The sequence below is a fragment of the Heterodontus francisci genome, chromosome 48, assembly GCF_036365525.1.
Source record: "Heterodontus francisci isolate sHetFra1 chromosome 48, sHetFra1.hap1, whole genome shotgun sequence".
Lineage (NCBI taxonomy): Eukaryota > Metazoa > Chordata > Chondrichthyes > Heterodontiformes > Heterodontidae > Heterodontus > Heterodontus francisci.
In genome coordinates, this window is record NC_090418.1 from 12,107,662 (window position 1) to 12,135,468 (window position 27,807).

At 46.6% G+C, this 27,807-nt stretch overlaps 1 protein-coding gene and 1 pseudogene across 1 annotated transcript in view; one reads left to right on the plus strand and one right to left on the minus strand.

Moving 5' to 3' along the window:
- Nucleotides 1–27,807, plus strand: part of LOC137357473 (insulin receptor substrate 1-B-like) — a 75,296-nt gene that overhangs the window by 36,927 nt on the left and 10,562 nt on the right. The gene's annotated exons all lie outside the window — the stretch shown is intronic.
- Nucleotides 21,401–22,087, minus strand: LOC137357320 (small ribosomal subunit protein uS13-like; annotated as a pseudogene).

Genomic DNA, 27,807 nt, shown 5'->3' on the forward strand with positions numbered 1-27,807 from the left:
AATAGACTAAGAGGTATGGCAGTAAATAAACAGTGGGAAACATTAAAAGAAACAATTCAAAATGTTCAATAAAAATACATTCCATTGAAAAACAAAAACTCACTGAGAAAGATCCATCCATTGCTTACTCAGGAAGTTAAGGATAGTATTGAATTAAAAGAAGAGGCTTATAATGTTGTGAAGTATAGTAGTAAGCCTGAGGATTGGGAGCGTTTTAGAAACCACAAAGGGCCACCAAAAAGTTGATCAAAAGGGAAAAATAAAATGAGAGTAAACTAACTAGGAATATTGAAACAGATTGTGAGAGCTTTTGCAAGTATATTAAAAAGAAGAGCGTAGCTAAAGTAAATGTTGGTCCCTTAGAGGCAGAGAGATAGGGGAAGTTATTATGGGGAATGAGCAAATATTTTGTCTGTCTTCACAATAGAAGACACCAGTTACATACCAGAATTAGAGGGTAACCTAGGGGCAAAGAAGACTGAGGAAATTAAGGTAATTAATATCGGCAGAGAAAAAGTACTGGAGAGACTCAAGGGACTAAAATATGACAAATTACAAGGGCCTGATAGCCTACATCCTAGGGTTCTAGAAGAGCTAGCTGCAGAAATAGTGGATGCGCTGGCTATGATTTTCCAAAATTCTCTGGATTCTGGAATGGTCTCAGCAGATTGGAAGTTAGCAAATGTAACACTGCTATTTAAGAAAAAAGGAGGAGAGAAAATGGAACTATAGTCCAGTTAGCCTGTCATCAGTCATCTGGGAAATGCTGGAATCTATTAAGGAAGTCTTAACAATGTACTTAGAAAAACATAGTATGATTAGAACAAATCAACATGGTTTTCTGAAAAGGAAATCCTGTTTGACAAATATATTAGAGTTTTTTGAGGATGTAACTAGTAGGGTAGATAAAGGGGAACCAGTAGATGTTGTATACCTGGATTTCCAAAAGGCATTCAATAAGGTGCCACACAAAACGTCAATGTACAAGATAAGAGCTCATGGAGTTAGGGGTGATGTATTAGCACGGATAGAAAATTGCTTAACAGACAGGAAGCAGAGAGTAGGGATAAATGGGACATTTTCAAGTTGGTAGGCTGTGATTAGTGGAGTGCTGCACTGATTAGTGCTGGGGCTTCAGCTGTTTGCTATCTATATTAATGACTTAGACAAAGAGACAGAGAGTAATGTACCTAAGTTCACTGATTATACAAAGCTATGTGGGAATGCAAGCTGTGAGGAGGACAGAGGCTGCAAAGAGATATAGACAGGTTAAGTGATTGGGCAACAAGGTGGAGTATGATGTGGGGAAGTGTGAGGTTATTCACTTTGTTCAAAAAATAGAAAGCAGAATGTTTTTTAAAAGGCATGAAACTGTTCACTGTTAATGTTGAGAGACTTGGGTGGACCCATAAAAGGAATTTTTCGAGGAGGTGACTAGGTGTGTAGATGAGAGTAAAGCAGTTGATGTAGTCTACATGGACTTCAGTAAGGCTTTTGATTAGGCCCCGCAGGGGAGATTGGTCAAGAAGGTAAGAGCCCAAGGGATCAAGGGCAATTTGGCAAATTGGATCAAAAATTGGCTTAGTGGCAGGAGGCAGAGGGTGATGGTCGAGGGTTGTTTTTGCGATTGGAAGCCAGTGACCAGTGGTGTACTCAGGGATCGGTGCTGGGACCCTTGCTATTTGTAGTGTACATTAATGATTTAGACGTGAATATAGGAGGTATGATCAGTAAGTTTGCAGATGACATGAAAATTGGTGATGTTGTAAAAGTGAGGAGGAAAGCCTTAGAATATAGGACAGTGTAGATGGACGGAGCAGTGACAAATGGAATGTAATCCCGAGAAGTGTGAGGTGATGCATTTTAGGAGGACTAACAAGGCAAGGGAATATACAGTGGATGGTAGGACCATAGGAAGTACAGAGGGTTGCGAGGACCTTGGTGTACTTGTCCATAGATCACTGAAGGCAACAGCGCAGGTAGGTAAGGTGGTCAGGAAGGTATATGCGAGACTTGCCTTTATTAGCCGAGGCATAGAATATAAGAGCAGGGAAGTTTTGATGGAGCTGTATAAAACGCTGCTTAGGCCACAGCTGGAGTACTGTGTATTGTTCTGGTCACCACACTATAGAAAGGATGTGATTGCACTGGAGAAGGTGCAGAGGAGATTCACCAGGATGTTGCCTAGGCTGGAGCATTTCAGCTATGAAGAGAGACTGGATAGTCTAGGGTTGTGGGTTGTTTTCCTTAGAGCAGAGAAGGCCGAGGGGGGACCTGATTGAGGTGTACAAGAGTATGAGGGGCATAGATAGGGTAGTTGGGAAGAAGCTTTTTCCCTTAGCAGAGTTGTCAATAACCAGGGGGCATAGATTTAAGGTAAGGGGCAGGAGGTTTAGAGGAGATTTGAGGAAAAGTTTTTTCACCCAGAGGCTGGTTGGAATCTGGAACGCACTGCCTTTAGGGGTGGTAGAGGCAGGAACCCTCACAACATTTAAGAAGTATTTAGATGAGCACTTGAAACACCATAGCATAGAAGGCTACGGGCCAAGTGCTGGAAAATGAGATTAGAATAGATAGGCTTGATGGCCGGCGTGGACACGGTCGGCCGAAGGGGCTGTTTATGTGCTGTATGACTCTATGTTAGCATGCAGGAAAGCAAATGGCACGTTGGCCTTTATTGCAAGGGGATTGGAGTATAAGAACAAGGAAGGCTTGCTTCAATTGTACAGGGCTTTGATCAGACCACATCTGGAATACTGTGTGTAGTTTTGGTCTCCATATTTAAGGAAGGATATATTTGCATTGGGGGCAGTATAATGATTGATCCCTGAGATGAGAAGGTTGTCCAATGATGAGAGGCTATTCGGGTCTATGTTCTCTGGGGTTTAGAAGAATGAGAGGTGATCTCATTGAAACAAGAAAGTTATGACGGGCTTGACTGGGTAGATACTGAGAGGTTGTTTCCCCTGGCTGGGGAAACTAGAACAAGAGGGCACCGTCTCAGGATAAGGGGACGTTTATGTAGGACTGAGATGAGGAGAAATTTCTTCACTCAAAGGGTAGTGAATCTTCAGAATTCTCTGCCCCAGAAGCTTGTGGATACGCCATTATTGAATATAGTTAAGGCTGAGATAGACATACTTTTGATCTCTCAGGGAATCAAGAGATATGGAGAGAGGGCAGGAAAGTGGAGTTGAAGCCCAAGATCAGCCATGATTATTTTTAAAATTTATTTTATTTAGAGATACAGCACTGAAACAGGCCCTTCGGCCCACTGAGTCTGTGCCGACCATCAACCACCCATTTATGCTAATCCTACACTAATCCCATATTCCTACCACATCCCCACCTTCCCTATATTCCCTACCTATACTAGGGGCAATTTATAATGGCCAATTTACCTATCAACCTGCAAGTCTTTGGCTGTGGGAGGAAACCGGAGCACCCGGAGAAAACCCACGCGGTCACAGGGAGAACTTGCAAACTCCGCACAGGCAGTACCCAGAATTGAACCCGGGTCGCTGGAGCTGTGAGGCTGCGGTGCTAACCACTGTGCTCCTGTGCCGCCCATTATATTGAGTGGCACAATTGAATGGCTACTCCCGCTCCTGTTTCTTATGTTCTTATGGAAGCGTCAGCCTGGATTATGTGCTGAAGTCTCGAGAGCAGGACTAGAACCCACAACCTTCAGACTCCAAGCTGAGAGAGTGCTACCCATTGAGCCACGGGTGATGAGAGCACTAAGGAACTTGAATAGCACATCCATCCATCACGCTATAACCTCTCTACTGGCTGAGATCAGCAAACCCAATACAGACTGGGGACTCAACATGGGCCCTTCCTGATGCATATGAAGTTCATTTTGATTATGGATGGGAGGGGCAGGGAAGCCCTCCCATCTGGATCCTATACTCCAGGTCAGGAATGTAGGCTTCAGCCCCCCTGAAGATCGAACTGTTTCTTTAACCTGATTGCATCATCAGCTTATGCTGGATATACCAACCATGTGCCATATTACTTCCACTTGACATTGGCAGCAGTCACCGCTTTGTCACTTCTCCTCTGCCACGTCCCTGGTAATTGCTGCAAACAATGCTGGAATCTCGGGAGGACAGCTCTGAGCAATGACATGGGCTCCAATTCAAAGTGTGGAGTAACTGCCAACAGTTAAACACGAGGGATGGGAGGTGTTAATCCTAGAATAGAGTTTACAGCACAGGAACAGGCCATTTGGCCCAACTGGTCTATGCGGTGCTTCCTCCCATCCTCCCATCCTTCTGCATCCCACCATTTCAGCATATTCTTCTATTCTTTTCAGGGAGCTGGATTATTAGAGGTACAGTCAGTAACATAGGGCACTGGGGTGGAGAGGTTACTGAGTGACAGTGTGAGGGAGCTGGATTAATATCAATAGAGATACAGTCAGTAACACAGGGTTTTGGGGGGAGAGGGGTTTACTGAGTGACAGTGTGAGGGATTAACACCAGTAGAGATACAGTCAGTAACACAGGGCACTGGGGCAGAGGGGTTACTGAGTGACAGTGTGAGGGAGCTGGATTAACATCAGTGGAGATACAGTCAGTAACACAGGGCACTGGGGGGAGAGGGGTTACTGAGCGACAGTGTGAGGGAGCTGGATTAACATCAGTAGAGATACAGTCAGTAACACAGGGCACTGGGGCAGAGGGGTTACTGAGTGACAGTGTGAGGGAGCTGGATTAACATCAGTGGAGATACAGTCAGTAACACAGGGCACTGGGGGGAGAGGGGTTACTGAGCGACAGTGTGAGGGAGCTGGATTAACATCAGTAGAGATACAGTCAGTAACACAGGGTTTTGGGGGGAGAGGGGTTTACTGAGTGACAGTGTGAGGGATTAACACCAGTAGAGATACAGTCAGTAACACAGGGCACTGGGGCAGAGGGGTTACTGAGTGACAGTGAGGGAGCTGGATTAACATCAGTGGAGATACAGTCAGTAACACAGGGCACTGGGGGGAGAGGGGTTACTGAGCGACAGTGTGAGGGAGCTGGATTAACATCAGTAGAGATACAGTCAGTAACACAGGGCACTGGGGCAGAGGGGTTACTGAGTGACAGTGTGAGGGAGCTGGATTAACATCAGTGGAGATACAGTCAGTAACACAGGGCACTGGGGGGAGAGGGGTTACTGAGCGACAGTGTGAGGGAGCTGGATTAACATCAGTAGAGATACAGTCAGTAACACAGGGTTTTGGGGGGAGAGGGGTTTACTGAGTGACAGTGTGAGGGATTAACACCAGTAGAGATACAGTCAGTAACACAGGGCACTGGGGCAGAGGGGTTACTGAGTGACAGTGTGAGGGAGCTGGATTAACATCAGTGGAGATACAGTCAGTAACACAGGGCACTGGGGGGAGAGGGGTTACTGAGCGACAGTGTGAGGGAGCTGGATTAACATCAGTAGAGATACAGTCAGTAACACAGGGCACTGGGGCAGAGGGGTTACTGAGTGACAGTGTGAGGGAGCTGGATTAACATCAGTAGAGATACAGTCAGTAACGCAGGGCACTGGGGGGAGACGGGTTACTGAGTGACAGTGTGAGGGAGCTGGATTAACATCAGTAGAGATACAGTCAGTAACACAGGGCACTGGGGGGAGAGGGGTTACTGAGTGATAGTGTGAGGGAGCTGGATTAACATCAGTAGAGATACAGTCAGTAACACAAGGTGCTGGGGGGAGAGGGGTTACTGGGTGACAGTGTGATGGATTAACATCAGTAGAGATACAGTCAGAAACACAGGGCGCTGGGGGGAGAGAGGTTACTGAGTGTGAGGGAGCTGGATTAACGTTCAGAGAGATACAGTCAGTAATATGGGGTGTTGTGAGGAGGGTTTACTCAGTAACAATGTGAGGGAGCTGGATTAACATCAGTAGAGATACAGTCAGTAACACAGGGCGCTGGGGGGAGAGGGATTACTGAGTGACAGTGTGAGGGAGCTGGATTAACATCAGTAGAGATACTGTCAGTAACACAGGGCGCTGGGGGGAGAGGGGTTACTGAGTGACAGTGTGAAGGAGCTGGATTAACATCAGTAGAGATGCTGTCAGTAACACAGGGCGCTGGGGGGAGAGGGGTTACTGAGTGACAGTGTGAGGGAGCTGGATTAACATCAGTAGAGGTACAGTCAGTAACACAGGGCGCTGGGGGGAGAGGGATTACTGAGTGACAGTGTGAGGGAGCTGGATTAACATCAGTAGAGATACAGTCAGTAACACAGGGCGCTGGGGGGGAGAGGGATTACTGAGTGACAGTGTGAGGGAGCTGGATTGACATCAGTAGAGATACAGTCAGAAACACAAGGTGCTGGGGGGAGAGGGGTTACTGGGTGACAGTGTGATGGATTAACATCAGTAGAGATACAGTCAGAAACACAGGGCGCTGGGGGGAGAGAGGTTACTGAGTGTGAGGGAGCTGGATTAACGTTCAGAGAGATACAGTCAGTAATATGGGGTGTTGTGAGGAGGGTTTACTCAGTAACAATGTGAGGGAGCTGGATTAACATCAGTAGAGATACAGTCAGTAACACAGGGCGCTGGGGGGAGAGGGGTTACTGAGTGACAGTGTGAAGGAGCTGGATTAACATCAGTAGAGATGCTGTCAGTAACACAGGGCGCTGGGGGGAGAGGGGTTACTGAGTGACAGTGTGAGGGAGCTGGATTAACATCAGTAGAGGTACAGTCAGTAACACAGGGCGCTGGGGGGAGAGGGATTACTGAGTGACAGTGTGAGGGAGCTGGATTAACATCAGTAGAGATACAGTCAGTAACACAGGGCGCTGGGGGGGAGAGGGATTACTGAGTGACAGTGTGAGGGAGCTGGATTAACATCAGTAGAGATACAGTCAGAAACACAAGGTGCTGGGGGGAGAGGGGTTACTGGGTGACAGTGTGAGGGATTAACATCAGTAGAGATACAGTCAGAAACACAGGGCGCTGGGGGGAGAGGGGTTACTGAGTGTGAGGGAGCTGGATTAACGTTCAGAGAGATACAGTCAGTAATATGGGGTGTTGTGAGGAGGGTTTACTCAGTAACAATGTGAGGGAGCTGGATTAACATCAGTAGAGATACAGTCAGTAACACAGGGCATTGGGAGAGGGAGTTACTGAGTGACAGTGTGAGGGAGCTGGATTAACATCAGTAGAGATACAGTCAGTAACACAGGGTGCTGTGCTGCTGACTGTTACTTCTGTAAAGGGCTTCTGAAGGTGACATATTCCCTCCAGAAGTTCGCAACAAGCGCTCCCTGGGGCGTTGACCCGCTCGGTCATTGATTAATGAGGTCACATTCTGAATGACAGTGAGGGAAGTCGTCACCAGGGCAACCAAGGTGAACAAGCATCAGATGGACTCAGTTGTGCAGCTCATTGCGTGTTTAGGCAACACAAAGATTGTGGCAAAATGGTGTGGGGTGCGGTTTGTAACTAGTGACCTTGACACAACTAGGCTTAACAGGACCGACTCAAGTCCAGCACATGAGTGACCCTGGCTGCACACTGACTGGTGGTTATGGTACTGGGTTAGTGACTCGGCGTCATGAGTACAAATCCCCCTGTGGCAAATTGAATTCAATAAAGCGGGTAATCTGTCGGCTGGTGCTGTGAATGATGCTGGACTGTCATCAAAGCCCAAAGGATTGTCAGAAAAACCGAGCTGATTCACTAATTTCCTTCAGGGAAAGGAACCTGCCGCTCCTACCAGTCTGGCCTGGTTCCAGATCCATGCTATGTGGTTGACTGCAAATGCAGCTCAGGGCAACTAGAACAGGGCAAGAATCACTGGCCAGTGATTTCAACATCCCAAAGCCTCATTTTGTTTTGGGGGAAAAAAAAGGATGTGTGGCAGACACTGCCTTCACTGATTTCCCCATGTGACCACTGGCCTTGAGAGTTAGCTGCTGCAGGGAACAGGTGAAAGGGCCACAGTAGACCTGTGAGGGAGGGGCGATCGCACTACTGGCTGGGATGGAGGGGGGACATTTAAAATTTACACCCCTCCAGAACTGTATGAAACAGGTACCAGTGTCAGATAAGTAATACAGGTCTGTGCCAGATATGTGTAGGGTGTGTGCATATATGTGTGTGAGGTCAGTGTGTGTGGTCAGGTGGGGTGGTATATATAGGTGCTTGTGTGGTGGGGGGGTGGTATATATAGGGATTTGTGTTTAAGGGTTGTGTATACAGGGGTTGTGTGTGAGCATGGGTGGGTGGGGCGGTGTGTGTGTGTTGTATTCATATGGTATAAACAGTGTCAGATAATTAATACAGGACTGTGCTAAATGTATGTGGATTGTATACATATGTATGTGGGGTGGAGGTATGTGGGAGGATAGGGGTGGTGTATATAGGGGTGGTTTTTTTATTCGTTCGTGGAATGTGGGCATCGCTGGCTAGGCCACCATTCGTTGCCCATCCCTAATTGCCCTTGAGAAGGTGGCGGTGAGCTGTCACCTTGAACTGCTGCAGTCCATGTGGTTTAGGTACACCAACAATGTTGTTAGGGAGGGAGTTCCAGGATTTTGACCCAGCGACAGTGAAGGAACAGCGATATCGTTCCAAGTCAGGATGGTATGTGTCTTGGAGGGGAACTTGCTGGTGGTGGTGTTCCCATGCATCTGCTGCCCTTGTCCTTCTAGGTGATTGAGGTTGCAGGTTTGGAAGGTGCTGTCAAAGGATGCGTTGCTGCAGTGCGTCTTGTAGATGGTACACACTGCTGCCACTGTGTGCTGGTGGTGGAGAGAATGAATGTTGAAGGTGGTGGATGGGGTGCCAATCAAGCGGGCTGCTTTGTCCTGGATGGCGTCGAGCTTCCTGAGTGTTGTTGGAGCTGCACCCATCCGGGCAAGTGAAGAGTATTCCATCACACTCCTGACTTGTGCCTTGTAGATGGTGGACAGGCTTTGGGGAGTCAGGAGATGGGTTACTCACTGCAGAATTCCCAGCCTCTGACCTGCTCTTGTGGCCACAGTATTTATATGGCTACTTTAGTTCAGTTTCTGGTCAATGGTAACCCCCAGGATGTTGATAATGGGGGATTCAGCAATGATAATGCCATTGAACGTCAAGGGGAAATGTTTGGATTCTCTCTTGTTTGAGATGGTCATTGACTGGCACTTGTGTGGCACGAATGTTACTTGCCACTTATCAGCCCAAGCCTGGATGGTGTCCAGGTCTTGCTGCATCTGGACATGGGCTGCATCTGTATCTGAGGAGTCGCGAATGGTGCTGAACATTGTGCAGTCATCAGCGAACATCCCCCTTCTGACCTTATAATTGAAGCAAGGTCATTGATGAAGCAACTGAAGATGGTTGGGCCTAGGACACTACCCTGAGGAACTCCTGCAGTAATGTCCTGGAACTGAGATGATTGACCTCCAACAAACACAACCATCTTCCTTTTCGCTAGGTATAACTCCAACCAGTGGAGAACTTTCCCCCGATTCCCATTGACTCCAGTTTTGCTAGGGCTACTTGAAGCCGTACTCGGTCAAATGCTGCCTTGATGTCAAGGGCAGTCACACTCTCACCTCAACTCTGTGTGTAGTTGGGGTGGTGTATAAGATCATCATAAGAACTAGGAGCAGGAGTAGGCCGTCCGGCCCCTCGAGTCTGCTCCGCCATTCAATAAGATCATGGCTGATCTTTTCGTGGACTCAGATCCACTTACCCGCGCTCTCACCCTATCCCTTAATTCCTTTATTGTTCAAAAAGATATCTAAAAGCTTTAAAAACGTTTACTGAAGAAGCGTCAACTACTTCACTGGGCAAGGAATTCCATAGATTAATAACCCTCTGGGTGAAGAAGTTCCTTCTTAATTCAGTCCTAAATCTGCTCCCTCTAATCTTGAGGCTATGCCCTCTTGTCCTAGCTTCACCTGCCAGTGGAAACATCCTCTCTACTTGTATCTTATCTATTCCCTTCATAATTTTATATGTTTCTATAAGATCCCCCCTCATTCTTCTGAATTCCAATGAATATAATCCCAATCTACTCAGTCTCTCCCCATAAACCAACCCCCTCAACTGCGGAATCAACCTAGTGAACCTCCTCTGCACCCTCTCCAGTGCCAGTACATCCTTTCTCAAGTAAGGAGACCAAAACGGCACACAGTACTCCAGGTGCGGCCTCACCAGTACCTTATACAGCTGCAACATAACCTCTCTGCTTTTAAACTCAATCCCTTTAGCAATGGAGGACAAAATTCCATTTGCCTTCCTAATTACATGCTGTACCTGCAGACCAACCTTCTGCGGTTCATGCACAAGGACACCTAGGTCCTTCTGCATAGCAGCATGCTGCAACTTTTTACCATTCAAGTAATAATCCTTTTTACTGTTACTCCTACCGAAATGAATGACTTCACATTTATTAACATTGTATTCCATCTGCCAGACCTTTGCCCACTCACTCAATGTATCTATGTTCCTCTGCAAAGTTTCACAGTCATCTGCACACTTTGCTCTGCCATTCATCTTAGTGTCATCTGCAAACTTTGACACCCTACACGTGGTCCCCAACTCCAAATCATCTATATAAATTGTAAATAATTGCGGTTCCAACACCGATCCCTGAGGCACACCACTAGTGACTGATTGCCAACCAGAATAGCACTCATTTATCCCCACTCTCTGCTTCCTGTTAGTCAACCAATCCTCTATCCATGCTAATACTTTACCCCTAACGCCATGCATCCTTATCTTATGCAGCAGCCTCTTGTGCGGCACCTTGTCGAAGGCCTTTTGGAAATCTAGGTACACCACATCCACTGGGTCCCCATTGTCCACCTTGCTCGTAATGTCATCATAGAATTCCAAAAGATTTGTCAAGCATGACCTGCCCTTCGTGAACTCGTGCTGCGTCTGCCCAACGGGACAATTTCTATCGAGATGCCCCGCTATTTCTTCCTTGATAATAGACTCAAGCATCTTCCCCACTACAGAGGTTAAGCTAACCGGTCTATAATTCCCCATCTTTTGTCTACCTCCCTTTTTAAAGAGTGGCGTCACATCTGCTGTTTTCCAATCTGCTGGGACTACCCCAGAGTCCAGCGAATTTTGGAAAATTACCGCCAGTGCACCTGCTATTTCTCCCGCCATCTCTTTTAGTACCCTGGGATGCATTCCATCAGGGCCAGGAGACTTATCAATCCTTAGCTCCATTAGCTTGCCCAACACTACCTCTTCCGTAATAATGATTGTTTCCAGGTCCTCACCTACGTTCGTCTCTTTGTCAATTACTGGCATGTTATTAATGTCCTCCACTGTGAAGACCGATACAAAATACCTGTTCAATGCCTCGGCCATTTCATCATATCCCATAACTAAAGTCCCCTTCTCATCCTCTAAAGGACCAACGTTTACTTTAGCCACTCTTTTTCGTTTTATATATTTATAGAAACTTTTGCTATCTGTCTTTATATTCTGTGCTAGTATATAGGAGTGGGGTGAGGTGGTGTATGTAGGAGTGGGGTGGGTGTGTGAGGGTGCAGTGTATATAGGGGTTGGTGTGCGAGGGTAGGGTGGTGTATATCGGGGTGGGGGTCTGTGTAGGTGTGGGTGGGGTGGTGTATATAGGGGTCATGGGGTGGGGTAATGTATAAAAGGATATGGGGGGGAAATGGGAACAGGTTAATGAGTTGGAAGATCAGCCATGATCATAATGAATGGCGGAGCAGGCTCGAAGGGCCGAATGGCCTAATCCTGCTCCTATTTTTTATGTTTCTATGTGTATGGCGGTGGGTGCTAGTGTGTGTATGTGTGTGTGCTGTATTCTTATACTATAAACAGGCCTCTGATGTTGAAGAATTTTTCCTGTGAGGTAGGATTTTGAAAATTACTCCTGGACAAGCCAGCACAGTGACCAATGCTGGTGTTAAAGACCTGATTTGAACTCAGAAATCTTACCTTAGAGCCAAGAAAAGAAAAAACGAAAATAAAGATCAGAGACAGAGAGAGCAAAGGGAACTCAGGAAGCTCTTTTTCCATTGTGTCGGCATAGCAACGCAGAAAACATTGGGAACATGTCAGGAGGAATGAGTTTCTGTTCAACACAACAGTCCCTTGTTTGAACTGTCTCTGAACAGCATTGGTCAGCTAAATGGGGTGCGGTATCGGGTAGGCTATTGTACTGTTCCCACTCAGCAACAATAACTTGCATTTCAATAGCGCCTTTAATATAGTAAAACATCCCAAGGCGTTTCACAGGAGCCACTTAAGGAGATATTAGGACAGGTAACCAAAAGCTTGGTCAAAGAGATAGGTTTTAAGGAGTGCCTTAAATGAGGAGAAAGAGGTGGAGAGGTTTAGGGAGGGAATTCTAGAGCTCAGGACCCAGACAGCTGAAGGGACGGCCACCAATGGTGGAGCAATTAAAATCGGGGGAAGCATAAGAGGCCAGATTTGGACGAATGCAGAGAACCTGGAGTTTTGTAGAATTGGAGAAGGTGACAAAAGTGGGGGTGGTGGATAGGGGAGGGTGATGTAAGACCATGGAAGGATTTGAAAACATGGATGAGAATTTTAAAATTAAAACTTTGCCAGACCGGGAGCCAGTGTAGCTCATAGTACCTGTGGTCCGACGCTATGGGGGAGAGGTGGGTGCTGTTGCGTTTTGCTCTCTTCTTTCGAAGACCTTTACCAACTTCACTTGAACCAACAAATTACAGCACCGAACATTTATCATTCAGTGCAGTACGGAGGGAGCGCTGCAGTGTTGGAGGTGCCGTCTTTTGGAGGAAATGTGAAACTGAGGCCCCTTCACTCCTCCTTTAGGCCTAAACCACTCCAGGATCCCACTACAATGTCGGAAGGAAAGCAAGAGAGTTCTCCTTGGTGTCCTGGGTCAATATTGATCCCGTAACCAACATCACTAAAAACAGATGATCTGGTTATTATCACGTTGCTTGTGGGACCTTTCTCTGTGCAAATTGGCTGTGTTTCCTACAACAGTGACTACACTTCAAAAATATATATATCAATTGGCTGTAAAGCACTTTGGGATGTCCTGAAAGGCACTGTATAAATACAAGTTCTTTGTTTATTAATGGGACCCATCCACCCCCAAAAGCAACGGCATTAAAATGAGGACTCAGCTCCATTTGAACTGCTGTCCCCAAGCTCCTTTACTATCAATTGGTGAGAGTTAAAATTGACCTTCCCACCCCTTAACCGCCTGCAGCATCTCCCCTTATGGGCAGAGTGAGCCAGGCACGAACCATCCAGTATCATCTGCAGCTTGACCCAAATGGAAAAGGCAGGTTGGAAGTGAAGGCCAAGCCTGGGACAGGACCTCTGTCATGAGTGAAATAGAGGATTCACATCGCCCATGCACATTTGCAATTTTTTGGTGCGATCTTCAACGTGAATAAGTGCATTACCTGTGTGCCAAGAAATGTCATGCTTGCTTGGGTATTATAGATGGAGCAGGTTTCCTGTGAGCTGGAGATAAAAATAACCAACTGCTAGATCTGGACCGTACAACCCCTTTAATGCCTCATTCCATAACTCAACTCAAACAGAACCAGCAAAAAACTGTAGAACCAAAGCATGCTTTAACTGCAGCAGCAAGATTTGTGGATTCTCACAGCCAACTTTGTGAGTATAGTATTTGCAGGCAGAGAACTGGAGTGGATTGTGAACCTCGATCAGAAATCCTAGGCAATGGGAATGAATGGGAAAGGGTTTGATCTGTTGAAATTCTATAGACTGGGAAAGGGTTTAGTCCAATGAGATTCAAAGCAACAAGAGTGAATTAAAATTGGTTTAGTCCAAGAGAGAATGGGAACAGGGTTCTATGCATTGGAATTCTGTACAATGGGAAGGGGGTGATCCATTGGGATCCCGTACAATGGGAGTGATGGGAAGGGGTTTGGTCCATTGGGATTTTGTACAATGGGAGTGAATGGGAAGGGGGTGATCCATTGGGATTCTGTACAGTGGGAATGAATGGGAAGGGGTTTGATCCATTGGGATTCTGTACAATGGGAATGAATGGGAAACAGTTTGGTCCATTGGGATTCTGTACAATGGGAATTAATGGAAAGGGGTTTGGTCCATTGGGGTTCTGTACAATGGGAATGAATGGGAATACATTTGTCCTAGTGGGATTCTGTTCAGTGGGCATGAATGAAGCAATGTTTGATCCATTGGGATTCTTTACAATGGGTGGGATTTAGTCCGTTGGATTTCTGTATATCAGGCGTGAATGGGTACGGGTTTAGTTTGCTTCTTCTCATGTAGCATGTTTCCAAAGTCAGTTGCTGCATGTGCAGCAAGCAGAAATGAGAGGGAGAAGAAAGATAATCAGGAGGCAAGCCATGTTGAGTCATGCCTTTCATGTCTCTCCTAAGAACACTATGGGCCGGGGCTTGGAGCAGGACAACTAGCTGTCTTTTGGATAACGAAACTTGGATAACTGCCGAGAAATTATTTAGAAAGATTAAAAGGTACAGTGAGCAAGAGGAAGCTAGCAGTGTCCTAAGGTGAAACATTTTTCATGAAGGGTTGAGGGCCACAGTGCAAAACACCATCAAGCTAGAAATGAGGGAAGATAAGATGTACCCAAAAGTATTGGTTAGGTGGCATCAGTCTTGGGTTTTAAAAGCTGACCCATCTTTGGGGGAAGGGATTCTGAGAGAGGTAAAGAGTTTTGAGGGCATGTGGGAAGAGAGAGTTTAGAGTATGAGACAGTGTAAGTAGCTTGATTCTAACAAAGTGAGGATGTAGAGAGGGGGACAAGTCTCCTGCCACCACCTTTGGATTGGGAGGAAAGAGTTAAGTTACAATGCTGCCAGGTCTGGTGTGTTGAAAGACTTCAAACCTTTTCAGTCTAACCCAACAACACTTGTGTTTTCATTAACAACAGAAAGATTCCCTGGGGCTGTCTCCCTCATGTAAACAGGCCATCGAATCTTGGGAATGGCTCTATCTCACCTGCAAACCTCAAACATCAAGGAGGGCTTCATAAAATAGCCATGGGTTGCTGAGCATTTAGTGTCTGGGGAGAGGAAGGGGTTTGGGTTGGAAGCTGGGAGGTCTGGTTAGCTGAGGTCAGTCAAATGGCAAGTGTACAGATCTGATAAGACTATTCCCAAGTTGAATTCAGTTAGAAATCAAAGTTCAATAGTTATTCCGTGCTCATGAGGAGCCTTAACTGAATTACGTCAGTGAACAGTACATTTATAGTAAAGAGGAAAACTGAGTTTAACCACTTATACACATTATATGAAACATCTTGCCTGGGGAGCACGCTTCCTGTTCCTACTTCCTGTTGTCACGACATTTAGTCACGCTTTTCTATCACCATTCACCCAATGTCAACATAACCCATTCAATGTTGCTATGACAGTTTCTGAAGCTTCTTCCCACACCCCATCTTTGCCACCATTTTGTATAATAAAACAGTCCATATTCAACTTAATGGGGAGGTGTCAGAATAGAGCTTTGGGGTATTTTCTGTAGCATCTTTGCGATCCTGCTGCAACAGAAATTGTGTCCTATTCTTATGGTGCACTTCAAGCTATAACACTTAGCTTTTATCAAGAATATATTATTTGCACTTCATTGGCAAACACAACGAGTAGCATTTCGCACTATAGCATGTCAGCTGTGGGTTCAGTGGGTAACACTCTCACTTCTGAGTCAGTGGACCAAACTATTCACTCCCATTGTATAGAATCCCAATGGACCAACCGCTTGTCATTCACTCCCATTGTATAGAATCTCTATGAACCAAACCCCTTCCCATTCACTCCCATTGTACACAATCCCAATGGACCAAACCCCTTCCCATTCACTCCCATTATATAGAATTCCAATGAATCAAACCCCTTCCCATTCACTCGCATTGTACAGAATCTCAGTGGACCAAACCTATTCCCATTGTGCAGAATTCCAATGGACTAAATCCCTTCCAATTCACTCCTAGTGCATACACTTTCAATAGACCGACCCTCCTCCCATTCACTCTGACTTTATAAAGTCCCTGCTCCAAGTATAAAGTATGGCTGATTATTTAGTGCATAGTATTGAACGTAATTTGAGCTGGTGTCTTGTTTAGTTTAGAAAGGAGCCACATCATTCAAAGTCTGATTAATTTGAAGTAAAATGCTCAGTGGTTTTGGTTCACTGTTTAAGTGATTAACTGGCCGTGGGATGGAGATTTGCCTGTTATGTGAAGCTGATAAGATCAAAGCAACAGATTTCTTATCAAATTTTTGTGTTCATCAGGTCCCCACTGTTGCAGCACACCCCCCGCCCTGTTCATCCTCCTTTGATTTCCCCAGGAGTTCCTTACTCTCACATGGAGGGAAGGGATGTTCGGACAGATGTCTCAGTCTCAGCTCTCTTGTTTTGATGCTGTAGCATTATTTGTGTGTGTATGTGTCTGTGTATACATACCTGTATGTGTATGTATATATGTATGTGTTTATTGAGCTTGTGTACAAACACATGATATGGAATTGTGTGTTTATGTAATGTGTCTATATATATATATATATATATATATATATATGACGTGTCTTGTGTATGTGATGTGTATGTGGGTATGTCTGTATATATGACGTGCATATGTTGACTCACACCAAATCTATCTCACCCATCTTCCCATTCTTGCTGACCTACATTGGCTCCTGGTTAAGCAATGCCTCTGTTTTAAAATTTTCATTCTTGTTTTCAAATCCCTCTCTGGCCTTGCCCCACTGCTCCCCCCTCCCTATTTCTGTAATCTCCTCCAGCCCCACAACCCTCTGTCATCTCCAACTCTGGCTCTTACACATTCCCGATTTCCATCGCTCCATTATGGTCAGCCATGTCTTCAGCTGCCTGGCCGCAAAGCTCTGGAATTCCCTCCATAAACCTTTCCGCCTCTCTCTCCTCCTTTCCGACGCTCCTTAAAACCTGCCTCTTTGACCATGTTTTTGGTCATCTGACCTACTATCTCCTATGTGGCTCATTTTTCAATGATAACACTTGTAAAGCATCTTGGGACGTTTTACTACGTTAAAGGCGCCATAGAAATGAAAATATTTTTGTTATATATGTGTGCATCTGCAGATATGAAGGTTTGGCTATATGTGATGTGTGTGTGTATGCATACTTATATCTGTGTGTAATGTGTATGGGTTTTTTATTTGATGTGTGTGCATGTCTATCTGTGTTGTGTTTGGGCTTGTGTATATACATGTGTGGATGTGATATGCATGTGGGTTTGTCTGTATATGTGACACATGGGTATATGTATATCTGTGTATTTGTGGTGTTTGTGTAATTTTTTTTCTGTCAACAGTTAGTTATGTTTTTCTATTTGGTGCTCATCAGGGTGAGGGATTTCAGTACGAGGTTAAGGAATACTTTGCATTGTAGGCACCCAATGACCAGGGAGAATTCATGGGATGTGGGCAACGCTGGCTAGGCCAGCATTTATTGCCCATCCCTAATTGCCCTTGAGAAGGTGGAGGCGAGCTGCCTTTCTGAACTGCTGCAGTCCATGTGGGGTAGGGACACCCACAGTGCTGTTAGGAAGGGAGTTCCAGGATTTTGACCCAGAGACAGTGAAGGAACAGCGATATAGTTCCAAGTCAGGATGGTATGTGGCGTGGAGGGGAACTTGCAGCTGGTGGTGTTCCCATGTATCTGCTGCCCTTGTCCTTCTAGGTGGTAGAGATCACAGGTTTAGAAGGTGCTGTTGAAGGAGCCTTGATGCGTTGCTACAGTGCATCTTGTAGATGGTACACACTGCTGCCACTGTGCGTTGGTGGTGGAGGGAGTGAATGTTTGTGGATGGGGTGCCAATCAAGCGAGCTGCTTTGTCCTGGATGGTGTCGAGCTTCTTGAGTGTTGTTGGAGCTGCACCCATCCAGGCAAATGGAGAGTATTCCATCACACTCTTGACTTGTACCTTTATAGATAGTGGACAGGCTTTGGGGAGTCAGGAGGTTAGTTACTCACTGCAGAATTCCCAGCTTCTGATCTGCTCTTGTAGCCACGGTATTTATATGGCTATGGCTGTTCAGTTTCTGGTCAGTGGTGACCCCCAGGATGTTGATAATGGGGGATTCAGCGATGGTAATGCCATTGAATGTCAAGGAGAGATGGTTAGATTCTCTCTTGTTTGAGATGGTCATTGCCTGGCACTTGTGTGGCGCAAATGTTACTTGCCACTTATCAGCGCAAGCCTGGATATTGTCCAGGTCTTGCTGCATTTCTATACAAACTGCTTCAGTATCTGAGGAGTCACGAATGATGCTGAACATTGTGCAATCATCAGCGAACATCCCCATTTCTGACCTTATGATTGAAGTAAGGTCATTGATGAAGTAGCTGAAGAGGGTTGGGCCTAGGACACTACCCTGAGGAACTCCTGCAGTGATGTCCTGGAGCTCAGATGATTGACCTCCAGCAACCACAACCATCTTCCTTTCGCTAGGTGTGACTCCAACCAGCTGAGAGTTTTCCCCCTGATTCCCATTGACTCCAGTTTTTCTGGGGCTCCTTGATGCCGCACTCGGTCAAATGCTGCCTGGGCAATTTTCTACAATGGCGGGTAGGTGCCAGTGTTGTAGCTGAACTGAAACAGCTTGGCTAGGGGTGCGGCAAGTTCTGGAGCGGAGGTCTTCAGTACTATCGCCGGAATTTTGTCAGGGCCCATAGCCTTTGCAGTATCCAGAGCCTTCAGTCGTTTCTTGATGTCAAATAGTGTGAATCGAATTGGCTGAAGACTGGCATCTGTGATGCTGGGGACTTCAGGAGGTGGCCGAGATGGATCATCAACTCAGCACTTCTGGCTGAAGATTATTGCAAATGCTTCAGTCTTTTGCATTGATGTGCTGGGCTCCCCCATCATTGAGGATGGGGATATTTGTGGAGCCACCTCCTCCAGTTAGTTGTTTAATTGTCCACCACCATTCACGACTGGGTGTGGCAGGACTGCAGAGCTTAGATCTGATCCGTTGGTAATGGGATCGCTTAGCTCTATCGCGTGCTGCTTACGCAGTTTGGCACGCAAGTAGTCCTGGCTTGTAGCTTCACCAGGTTGACACCTCATTTTGAGATATGCCTGGTGCTGCTCCTGGCATGCACTCTTCATTGAACCAGGGTTGGTCTCCTGGCTTGATGGTAATGGTAGAGTGGGGGATATGCCGGGCCATGGGGTTACATATTGTGGTTGAGTACAGTTCTGCTGCTGCTGATGGCCCACAGCGCCTCATGGATGCCCAGTTTTGCATTGCTAGATCTGTTCGAAATCTGTCCCATTTAGCACAACACGATGGAGGGTATCCTTAATGTGAAGGCGGGACTTTGTCTCCACAAGGACTGTGCGGTGGTCACTCCTACCAATACTGTCATGGACAGATGCATCTGCGGCAGGCAGATTGGTGAAGACGAGGTCAAGTGTGTTTTTCCCTCTTGTTGGTTTCCTGACCACCTGCCGCAGACCCAGTCTGGCAGTGATGTCCTTTAGGACTCAGCCAGCTCAGTCAGTAGTGGTGCTACCAAGCCACTCTTGGTGATGGACATTGAAGTACCCCATCCAGAGTACATTCTGCGCCCTTGCCACCCTCGGTGCTTCCTCCAAGTAGTGTTCAACATGGAGGAGTACTGATTCATTAGCTGAGGTAGGGCGGTAGGTGGTAATTAGCAGGAGGTTTCCTTGCCCATGTTTGACCTGATGCCATGAGACTTCATGGGGTCCAGAGTCGATGTTGAGAACTCCCAGGGTGACTCCCTCCCAACTGTATACTACTGTGCCGCCACCTCTGCTGGGTCTGTCCTATCGGTGTGACAGGACATCTCCAGGGATTGTGATGGCAGTGTATGAGACATTGTAAGGTATGACTCTGTGAGTATGACTGTGTCACACTGTAGCTTGACTAGTCTGTGGGACAGCTCTCCCAACTTTGGCACAAGCCCCCAGATGTTAGTAAGGAGGACTTTGCAGTGTCGACAGAGCTGGGTTTGCCGTTGTTGTTTCCGGTGCCTAGGTCGATGCCGAATGTCTGTCCAGTTTCATTCTTTATTGCGTTTGTAGCGGTTAGATACAACTGAATGGCTTGCTAGGCCATTTCAGAGGGCATTTAAGAGTCAACCTCTACACTGTCCCCATCAAACACTCCCAGAGCTGGTACAGCACCGGGTTAGATACAGTGTAAAGCTCCCTCTACACTGTCCCACATCAAACACTCCCAGAGCAGGTACAGCACGGGGTTATATACAGAGTAAAGCTCCCTCTACACTGTCCCCATCAAACACTCCCAGAGCAGGTACAGCACGGGGTTAGATACAGAGTAAAGCTCCCTCTACACTGTCCCCATCAAACACTCCCAGAGCAGGTACAGCAGGGGGTTTAGATACAGAGTAAAGCTCTTTCAGCACCTTCAGGAACAAAAGGGGAAAAAATCGAGGATCTAAAACCATGCTGTGCTGCCAACATAACTCCGCACCTCCCCCAACAGGACCCTTTTATTTGGAAACATTCCACAGATTGTCCTCATTCCTTTGAGCTGTAAGACAGCAGGAGTGTCGACCCTCTGCCTTCAGTTACACCAAGACATTCCAGCCCTGTGCGGGTGAACAGTAACATGACTTTAATCATGGAATGATACAGCACAGAAAAAGGCCTTTTGGCCCATCATGCCTGTGCTAGTTCTTTGAAAGAGCTATCCAATTAGTCTCATTTCTTCACCCCCCCCCCCCCCCCCGCCCCGGATCTTTTTCCATAACCCTACAGTGTTTTTCCCTTCACATAATTATCCAATTCCCTTTTGAAATTTGCTATTGGATCTGCTTCCACCGCCCTTTTAGGTAGTGCATTCCAGATCATAACTGGCTGCATCAAAAAAAGTCTTCTCATTTTCCCCTCAGGTTTTAATTCTGTGTCCTCAGATTAGCGATCCTCCTGCCAGTGGAAACAGTTTCTCCTTATCTAATCGTATCAAAACCCATCATGATATTGGGCCCCTCCCATTAGCCCTGTTGCAGATTGGCGACCTGTGATAATCACCAGAGGTGAAAAGCTGTGTCTGTAAAAAGCGCAACAGATTTGCCTGTTATACTCCCAGCCAGCAAGTTAACAGTCTACCCCAAAGATCCTATGGTATGGCTGCTGTGGGACATAGTACAGATATAACATTGGTCAAGTAGTGAGCAACGTCCTGACTTTGGAGCAGAGGCACATTCATGGAGGGAGCTTCACTGTGTATTTAACCCTTTTTTTGGGGTGTGTTTGATGGTGCAGTGTAGAGGGAGATTTACTGTGTATCTAACCCTTTTTTCGGTGAGTGTTTGATGGGGCAGTGTCGAGGGAGATTTACTCTGTATCTAACGCCATTTTTTTTTGTTTAACTTAACATTTATTGACAAATGATAGTCTGTTTACTTCTTCTTGGACACACCGACAGTGTGTCCTCTCCTGCCTGTGGTCTTTGTGTGTTGGCCATGCACACGGAGACCCCAGAAGTGTCACGGACCCATTTGTGCACGAATCTTCTTCAACCACTCCAGATCGTCGCACAGTTTGTTGGCCAGGCCGTTGGCCAAGACCTGGCTGTATTTGCCACTCTTAACGTCCTTCTGCCTGTTCAAGAACCAGTCGAGAATCTTGTACTGACGTGGATTCTGCATGATTGTTATAATGCACTCGACCTCATCCTCAGAGAGCTCTCCGGCTCTTTGCTCAGGTCAATATCAGCTTTCCTCAGCACCACGTGAGTGTAGCGCCTCCCGACACCCTCAATGGCGGTGATAGCAAACATTTTCTTCCTTCGTCCATCAATGTTGGTGTTGAGGACTCAAAGAATGTGCTGGAACTTCTGACAGCAGCGATCACTCAGCAGTGTAGAGGGAGCTTTACTCTGTATCGAACCCCGTGTTGTACCTGCCCTGGGAGTGTTTGATGGGATGTTGGGTGCCTACAGTGGACGATGTTTAGACCCTGATGAGCAGTGCAGGGAAACTAACTGTCCAAAGCCCTGTTGCTACCTGAGTCTGGCGTTAGCTGAGCGACAGCAGCTGTGGGCTCTGAGCCAAGTCGCACATTAACAGCTGTCATTTCCATAGACTATAAAGGTTACAGGAGCAGAGTCTCACTTCACTTTGAGTGCCCTGCATGGCTGAAATGGCTCTAGCAGTCGATCCGACCGGGTGTGCTGTTTGATTTTTTAAAAAACTTTAAAAACTATTTAAAGGCTTTAACTTAAAAATAACACGGTGCTAGAGGGGCTTGATTTAGTGTCAGAAGTTTGTCTTTATGTCAGTTTTCAACGTGCATTTGACCATCCCCCTGCAGTTAAAGCCTCAAGGGGTCCATGTTTTAGGGGAGGGTATGCTGTCACCCAGTAGGAAAATTTGTTCCCCTCCCCCCACTAATTTTCTTTTCCCTTCCCACCTCCCTTCCTCCGCTAACTAGCTCCCCCCAACTCCCATTGAAGGCACTGACCTGCATCCACAATGCCGCTCTCCCTCAGGTGACCATTCTTTGTAAAGTGAGTCCAGTCAGCGAAGCCGTCCGACTCAGAGGGCTTCTCAGCCCCATCCGATCCTGCAGTCACATCCCCCCTCTTCTCCTTCCCCAATCACCATGTGCTTTTTGACATTGTAACCATAAGCCCATAAAAAACTTCAACAACTTGCATTCATTTAGCATAGCAAAACATCCATAGGCACTTCACATGACCTTAATCAGATTAATATTTGACACTGAACCACATAAGGAGATATTCGGACAGATGACCAAACGCCTGGTCGAAGAAATAGGTTTAAAGGAGTGTCTTAAAGGAAAAGAGAGAGACGGAGAAATCTAGGGAGGGAATTCCAGAGCTTAGGGCCCAGGCAGCTGAAGCCATAGCAGCCACTGCAGAGTGATTAAAATCGGGGATGCTCAAGAGGACAGAATTGGAAGAGCACAAATATCTAGAAAGGTTGTGGGGCTGGAAGAGATTACAGAGATAGGGAGGGGTGAGGCCATGGAGGGATTTGAAAGCAAGAATGAGAATTTTAAAAGGAAGGTGTTTCCAAACCAGGAGCCAATGTAGATCAGTGAGAACCTTGATAAGGCAGTGGTGGAGGGAGGGAGGTACGGGAAGAGTAAGAAGGCAGATTAATCGACATACATATCAATTTTTTGAATTGATTGCAGACGGCAGCCCAAGGTAGAGGTGTGACCTGCATCTCTCAGGAGTCAGTGAGTGCCCAGTTACTGCCGCTCATTGCAGCTCCTTAATGGGGGTAGATTGGCCTATCCCATTGGAAATGCACTGTTGGTCTGTATAATGGGAGGAAGAGCAATTGAATTGATAGTGGGGATGGAGCGGTGGAGGGCATCGGGGGGTGGGGCAGTGGGACAGAGGAAAGCGGCGGGGGGGGGGGGGGGGGGGGGGGTTGGTGTCAGAGGACCATTCAGCACTCACCAGATCTTTGCTTTCAATTCTTTACACCCCCCCCCCCCCCCCACCAAAACCACCCAGGCTTGCGCGGTTTCTAACTGCAGTTTGAGAAACACTTGTGCCAAGAGAGAAAAAATAACTCTTGTCATTCGTTTGCCTTGTGATTCAGAGAATCAGAAATGAGTGGGGCCCATAGTGATCGGCAGGGGGAGAGACAAACTGGAGACTCAGTTTCCTTTGTCGAATGTTCTAGTAGGAATGTCTCAGAGCATAAGGAACAGTCTAATCCTTTCACGATACCCAATCCTTGCTGTGCCATATTGCAGTCCATAACATTTTATATTAACCCTATCCTATCCTTCCTCGTGTTCCCGTTTTAACCTGATCTAATTTGTCTGACAGACTACCCTCTATCACATCTAACCTCTCTCTCTGTCAGCCATAGCTCAGTGGGTCGCACTGACGCCTCTGAGTCAGAAGGCCGTGGGTTTGAGTGTGCTTGAGCACATAATCTAGGTGGAAGCTCTGAGGGAGTGCTGCACTGTTGGAGGTGTCCTCTTTCGGATGAGACGTTAAACCGAGGCCCCTGCTGCCTCTCAGCTGGGTGTAAAATATCCCAGGGGCACTATTGGAAGAAGAGCAGGGGAGTTTTCTTTAGTGCTGGGGCCAACATTTATCCCTCAACTAAGATCACTGAAAAACAGATAATCAGCTCATAATGTTGTTGGTTTTGGGAGCTTGCAGTGCACACATTAGCTGTCATGTTTCCTGCAAGTCAACAGTGATTAGACTTCAAAAACACTTTATTTGGCTGTAAAGCGCTTTGGGGTGTCCTGAGCTGTCTAAAGGTGCTATAGAAATGTAAGTCTTTCTCTCCTATTGATTAAGGGGTGATGTGATCAAGGTGTTTAAAATTATGAAAGGGATATAATAAAGTAGATACAAAGAAACTATTTCTGCTGGTGGTGGAGTCCAGAACAAGAGGGCACAATCTTAAAATGAGAGTTAGGTTATTTAGGCCAAGAAGCAATTCTTCACACAAAGGGTAGTGATAAACTGGAACTTTCTTCTCCCCAAAAGGCTGTGAATACTGGGGATGAATTGAAAATTTCAAGACTAAGATAAATAGATTTTTGAAATACAAACAGAAAGTGCTGGAAATACTCAGCAGGTCTGGCTGCATCTGTGAAGAGAGAAACAGAGTTAACCTTTCATCAGAACTGGCAAAGGTTAGAAAAGAATTAGGTTTTAAGCAAGTGAAGGGGGGTTGGGGTTGGTGGGGAAGAGAACAATAGGGAAGGTGTTTGATAGGGCAGAGGGCAGGAGAGATTAAATAACAAAACTGTCATGGGACAAAGGCAAAGAGCATGTTAATGGTAAAAGACAAAGCATTAGTCCAGAGAGAGTGTTGATGGCAGAATAATGAGCAGCTCTGTCCACATGATAAAACGGGCACATGGTTAAAAAATAAAATAATTTTTATAAAAGCCAGTCATGCTCTGAAATTGTTGAACTCAAGGTTGAGTCTGCGAGGCTGTAGAGTGCCTAATCGGAAAATGAGAACACTGCAGCAGGCTAAAGACAGAAATGTGGGCATGAGAGCAGGGGGATGTGCTGAAATGGCAAGCGACCGGAAGCTCGGGGTCATGCATTTGGACTGAGCGGAGGTGTTCCGCAAAGCGGTCACTCAATCTGTGTTTGGTCTCCTCAATGTAGAGGCTATTGTGAGCAGCGAAAACAGTATACTACATTGAAGGAAGTACAACTAAATCTTCACCTGGAAGGAGTGTTTTGGGCCTTGGATGGTGAAGAGAGAGGAGGTAAAAGGGCAGGTATTACACCTCCTGCGATTGCATGGGAAGGAGACGAGGTGTTGGGGATAATGGAGGAGTGGACCAGGGTGTCGCGGAGGGAACGATCCCTTCAGAATGCTAATGGGAAGGGAAGGGAAGATGTGTTTGGTGGTGGCATCATGCTGGGGGTGGCGGAAATGACGGAGGATGATCCTTTGGATGTAGAGGCTGGTGGAGTGGAAAGTGAAGACAAAGGGAACGCTGTTGCAGTTCTGGGAGGGAGGGGAAGGGGTGAGGGCCAAAGTGTGGGAAATAGGCCGGACACGGTTGACGACCCTGTCAACCACAGTGGTGGGGGGAGTCCTCACTTGAGGAAAAAGGAAGACATATCAGAAAGACTGTTATGGAACATTGCATCATCAGAACAGCTGCGTCAGAGACGGAGAAACTGGGAGAATGGGATGGAGTCCTTACAGGAAACGGTGTGAGGAAGTGTAGTCAAGATAGTTGTGGGAGTCGGTGGGCTTAAAATGTATATTAGTAGACAGCCTATTCCCAGAGATGGAAAAAGAGAAGTTAAGACAGGGAAGGAAAGTGTTAGAGATAGACCATGTAAAGGTGAGAGAAGGGTGGAAATTGGAAGCAAAGTTGATCAAGTTTTCCAGTTCGGGGCGAGAGCAGGAAACGGCACCGATACAGTCATCAATGTATCGGAAAAAGAGTTGGGGGAGGTGGCCTGAGTAGGAGTGGAACAAGGGATGTTCGACGTATCCCACAAAAAGACAGGCATAACTTGGACCCATGCGGGTACCCATAGCAACCCATTTTATTTGAAGGAGGTGAGTGCAATTGAAGGAGAAGTTGTTCAGTGTAAGAACAAGTTCAGCCAGGCGGAGGAGGATGGTGGTGGTGGATGGGAACTGGTTGGGCCTCTATTCAAAGAAGAAGCAGAGAGTCAACCCGTCCTGGTGGGGGATGGGGGTGCAGAGAGATTGGATATCCATAGTGAAGGGGAGGCGGTTGGGGCCAGGAAACTGGAAATTGTCGAAATGATGTAGGCCATCAAAACAGTCACCAGGTGTAGGTGGGAAGAGTCTGGACCAGGGGAGAAAAGATAGAGTCAAGACAGGAAGAAATAAAAGCAAAATACTGCGGATGCTGGAAATCTGAAATAAAAACAAGAAATGCTGGAAATACTCAGCAGGTCTGGCAGCATATGTGGAGAGAGAAGCAGAGTTAACGTTTCAGGTCACTGACCCTTCTTCAGAACCTGAAGGAAGAAATAAGTTCAGTGGGGCAGGAACAGGCTGCAACGATGGGTCTACCAGGACAGTCCTGTTTGTGGATTTTAGGAAGGAGGTAGAAGCGGGCTGTCCGGGGTTGTGGGACCATGAGGTTGGAAGCTGTCGAGGGAAGAGGAGTTGAGGTCAGTGACAACCCTGGAGACAGTGGCTTGATGTTCGGTGGTGGTCCAGGGGAGGTAGGAAGAAGTGTCTGAGAGTTGGCGCTCAGCCTCTGAAAGGTAGAGGTCGGTACGCCAGACAACAACAGCACCGCCCTTGTTGGCAGGTTTGATCATAATGTTGGGGTTAGACCTGAGAGAACGGAGTGCAGCACATTCGGAGGAAGACAGGTTAGAGTGAGCGAGGGGAGTTGAGAAATTGAGACAGTCTATGTCATGCCAACAGTTTTCAATGAAAAGATCAACAGTGGGTAACAGGCCAGAGGAAGTGGTTCAGGTGGAGGGAGAATACTGGAGATGGGTGAAAGGGTCCACTGGTCGGGGGGAAGACTCCTGGTTAAAGAAGTGAGCCCGGCAACGAAGACGATGGAAGAAGAGCTCAATGTTACGCCGAGCGCGAAATTCTTTGAGGTGGGGCATAAGGGGATAAAACTGAGGCCTTTGCTAAGTACAGCTCATTCAGTGTCAGAGACGGGAAGGTCAGATTAGGAGAAGGGATGGGGTCAGAGGGAAGTGAGGGAAAGAAGGATCTGGAAGGGCGTTGGTATCCATGAGCTGCTGGAGCTTGCGTTCCTTAACATCTGAAAGGAAGAGAAAAAGTTTTTTTTAACACGTTAGATAAGATGAAGGATGAAATGAAACTGCGGAGTAGAACAGCTTTGAGATAAGGTGAAGCGGTGCTTCTGGAGAGAGAGGTCCAGTGTGTACATGTGGCGGCGCATGGCACTGAGTGTGGATCTTAGGATACGGTGAGAACAGCAGTCCGAGGAACGCTGTATTTCTCGGAGATACCTGTAATCCTGGGTGGATTCAAAACATGAAGGATGGAACTTCAGTTGGAACTCATGCGGAATAAGTCAGAGCCAGAGACAGTCGCTGAGGAAGGAGATGTGGCTGTGAAAACGGATTTTGGTAAACACCTTATCAAACACCAGGAGGGAAATAGAAAGCAATGAAGGCCTTTTTTCATATTTTTCTATTTTTCTATTATTTTATTTTTTAACCATGTCCCTGTTTTTTCATGTAGTCAGAGCTGCTCATTACTCTGCCATTAACATTCTGGACTAAAGCTTTACCTTTCACCACAAGCCTCAATACGCTCTTTGCCTTTGTCCCATGACAGCTTTGTTAT